Genomic DNA, 4,131 nt, shown 5'->3' on the forward strand with positions numbered 1-4,131 from the left:
CAGTGTAACACATTTGGAAATGTTGAATTGAAACTATATACTTTTTATATATTTGAAGTAAATAGAACTTACTGCTGACACATTGGTAAATTCTAGTGCTTTGAATGATAGTGGACAAAAATAAAAACTGAAACAATTAAACCACTTAAAATTACGTTTAATTAATATTTAAGGGCTGCCTTGGGACCCTTCAATTGTGTATTTTAATTTCATCAAATGATTATTGTTCTAAAAATGATGACATACATTGTTGTACTATAACTTAATGTTACTCTGAGTTATATGTTTTGTCCAGCCTGATCTCACAAGAAAACGTATGTATTTTAAGTTTTGGCAGTTTAGTGGCTAATTCGTACGAATTCGTACGAGTTCAGTTGTAAGAAATTGTATGATTTTAAAAAGGAGGCGTGGCACCTAACCCCACCCCTAAACCCAACTGTCATTGGGGGATGAGCAAATCGTACTAAAATGTAAGAATTAGATCGCATGAATTCGTACGAATTAGCCACTAAATGAAAAAGTTACGAATTACCGTGAGATTGTGTTGGTTTTGTCATATGTCGTTAGTGTCAAATAACCATCAGTTGCAGATTCACTGCTGTTTGTAAATCCTGCCTAAGGTAATTGATCAATCGATTGTAGAGTTTAATGGTAATGTGATTTGTACACACTACTCCTTTCGCAAACCATTGTTCAGTTACTATATAGTTGTATCCGCTTGTTAAGTGTGACGTCATGCGATGCGGCCTCCGGGTCCAAGCGCTACAAAACTGAATGGGGAGACTCATCAATAATAAACATTTACAAATCGCTGTAATACTTTTGAAAATCACAATCACATAACCATGCCTAATATCCAAAGGCCAGAACTTTATTGTTTTATAAATTGTTCAAATTTTGGTATTTGTGATGCAGCAAGTCCAGAGACCGATGTGTACACTATGATTTTAAATAAAATTCACTTTAAAGTGTGATAAGACTAAAAAGTGGCTAAAAACAAATATTTTATTAATTCAAATAAGTAGTGGCTTGGACTGGTAAACAGTATTCCATACGTCACGACTCAAGCGGATAGGCAGGGTTGTAATTTCTGATACAGCTACATTCTGGGATTATTAACTAAATATTAACCCTTTGCAATGTACTGACCTGATACTGAATGTTTCTTGTAGTTTTTTGTCTTCACTTGTGATTGTAATGTATATTCTAAACTGATTGTATATTTACATAAATAAAAATACATTTAGTCTTTAGTTTATAGATAACCCATTTATAAATATTCATGAAATGTCTTAAGGCACCTAGAGCAACTACTAGAACCATAATCCCAAGGTTTCCATATCCGGGACCAGGCCATATCCTGAGCTGCTGCTGCGCTGATGGTCATGGGGAGTGGAGAACATGAGTTTGATTCCAGCGACGCTCCAGGGACAGACGAGTCTTCGCTGAGGCCAGCTTCCAGCCTCCACCGCAGTGACTGAAGCTCTGCACAAGACTTTTGGCCAGCAGAGAAATTAAAATGGTCGTGCTCAACTGAGTCTGGTTCTCTCAAGGTTTTTTTTCTTCACTCCTATCAGGTGAAGTTTTTTTTTCCTCTCCGCTGTCACCACTGGCTCACATGGTTCAGGATTGACAGAGCTATTTATCGATGAATTTGCTCTTCAGTGTTTGAACTCTCAGTAATGATTCTAAAAATCACACTGAACTGAGCTAAACTTAACTTAAACACTGAAAACAATAGGTTACTGTTCGTAACCCCGGTTCTCTGAAACATCGAGTGGAGAGATCCACCTATGGGAAGGCATCCGTGCCTGACCTCTGCAGAAGCATCCAATTGCACCAAGTCTGGCTTGACAGACAGAAGCGCGTGCCCAATGGCAGGTAAAGAACCGCCCCTTTACCTGTGCGCATAAATCATTCTGCACGCGCTGCTATTCCTCAGTGAGCATATTCGCTTCTCGTGCAGCAAGCGGGGCAAACTTGGTGGATCTCTCCACTCGATGTTTCAGAGAACCGGGGTTACGAACAGTAACCTATTGTTCTCTTTCATCATCTCGTGTTCGAGATCTACCTATGGGAGATATGGACAGCTCCCCGGTTGCCCAATACACTCACAGCGAGGCTCACCAAGCCAGCGGACGGTCTCCTGAAAGGCGGTGCATGACACGTCACAAAGCATGTGGTAACATGCGTTTGAGGACACCTAAAAACACAATATGCTGGAGCAAATATAATATATATGTATACAATGTATGTATTTGTACATATAAATGTATATAATTTGTGTCAGTTGAGGGTATGATAACACTTAGGGACAAAATTAAGCCAAGTTAGACCAACTAGGCTCAAAAAGTTGTAAAAGGCATACGGCACAGGGCTACGAAGAGCCCACACCTAAGACAGAATGAGCTACCGGAGTCTGAGTAACATCAAGACGGTAGTATCTGACAAATGTATGTGGAGAGGCCCAGCTTGCAGCGGCACAAATGTCCTGCAAGGAAACCCCTCTAAATAGAGCCCAAGAAGCAGCCATGCCTCTAGTGGAATGTGCTCTGAGGCCCCCTGGAGGCCGCACTCCCTTAGATTCATATGCCAGAGAGATGGCTTCCACAAGCCAATGAGAGAGGCGTTGTTTAGAAATGGGATTCCCCCTGTTTGGGGGGGCCCAAGAAATGAAGAGTTGGTCACTTCTTCTAAAAGAGCTGGTCCAGTTGATATAGGCCCGCAGAGCTCGAACAGGACATAAAGCATTAAGCCTCTGATCCTCATTGGAGGAGAATGGAGGAGGATGAAAAGCGGAAAGCTCTACCCATCCACAAGAAAAATTAGGGAAGCATTTTGGCATAAAGGCCTGGTTAGGCCTGAGAGAAACCTTTTCTCCACTGAGGGAGAATTTAATGCCCGAGGGGTGAACAGAGAGTGCATGTAGATCACTGACACGTTTAGCTGAAGCCAAGGCCAGCAGCAGAGCTGTCTTGAAAGACAGATGCTTCAGAGAAATAGCCTCTAGGGTCTCAAAAGGATGGTGAGTCAAAGCATCCAGCACCATGGAGAGGTCCCACTCAGGAACAACTCTTCTAGTGACTGGAAGGGAACGACGGGCACCCTTCATAAATCTACGAATAAGAGGGTGTTGCCCAGCCGTGCTGCCATCAAACCCTACATGACATGCAGTGATGGCTGCTAGATAGACCTTGATTGTAGAAAATGATTTTCCACAGTCCATAAGGCCTTGCAGAGGAGGCTCTAGCGTTCTGAATAGTTGCAATAACACGTGGGGAAAGCCCCAGTGTATTTAGGTTTGCCTTTTCACGGGTCAAGCCCAGAGAGCCACCCTGTCTGGACGAGGATGGTAGATTTCCCCATTCGCTTGGGACAGGAGGTCCGTACGTAATGGGAGGGGCCATGGCCACGGAGCCCTGGGCCACCTCGGTGCTATCAGGATCAGTCTCAAGCCTTGTTCCTTCACCCTGACTAGGGTTGGGGTTATTAGGCAAAGAGGAGGGAACGCATAGAGCAGCATATTGGGCCATGGATGAGCCAGTGCGTCCACGCTGAGGGGGGCATCCTCTTCCTGCAGCAAAAAGAACATAGGACAATGGGCGTTTTCGTGCGAGGCGAAGAGATCGACGTCTGCCTGGCTGAATTTCTTCCAAAGCAGGCCCACTATTTGAGGATGGAGACGCCACTCCCCATAGAGTGGGTTCCCCCTTGACAAAAGGTCTGCACCCCTGTTCAGAACGCCTGGGACATTGGTCGCCCGTAACGACAGAAAATGTTGCTTGGAGGATCGCATCCCCCCTCGGCGGTTGATATGTGCTACAGCTGTAGTGTTGTCGCACCGCACTAGCACATGATGCCCCTGCAGGTGGGGCAGAAAATGTTTTAGAGCTTTCCACACAGTGAGAAGCTCCAAATAATTTATGTGGGCTGAGTGAAGTGTGTGAGACCACACGCCGTTCACTATCCTGCCCTCCTGTGTGGCGCCCCACCCTGTCAGCGAGGCATCTGTCGTTACCACTTTGCGCATCATGACAGCCCCGAGGGGGCTCCCATGAGCGTAAAACTCTGCGTTCCTCCAGTGGCGCAGCGCTGTTGTGCACGAGCGCGAGACTGTGACATAAAGGGAGA

The 4,131-nt window shown here is 44.8% G+C and overlaps 1 non-coding gene and 1 pseudogene across 1 annotated transcript in view; one reads left to right on the forward strand and one right to left on the reverse strand.

Annotated features, from left to right (window-relative positions):
• Nucleotides 1-1,736, forward strand: part of si:ch211-214p13.8 — a 7,388-nt gene extending 5,652 nt beyond the window's left edge. Inside the window, exon 6 of the transcript XR_011016740.2 lies at nt 1-1,736. This exon is cut by the window's left edge and continues 648 nt beyond it. This is a non-coding gene — a transcript (si:ch211-214p13.8).
• A 641-nt stretch (nt 1,737-2,377) lies between these two features.
• Nucleotides 2,378-3,533, reverse strand: LOC108191352 (uncharacterized; annotated as a pseudogene).
• Nucleotides 3,534-4,131: the final 598 nt, after the last annotated feature.

Source organism: Danio rerio, chromosome 9 (assembly GCF_049306965.1).
Source record: "Danio rerio strain Tuebingen ecotype United States chromosome 9, GRCz12tu, whole genome shotgun sequence".
In the NCBI taxonomy this organism is placed as follows: Eukaryota; Metazoa; Chordata; class Actinopteri; order Cypriniformes; family Danionidae; genus Danio; species Danio rerio.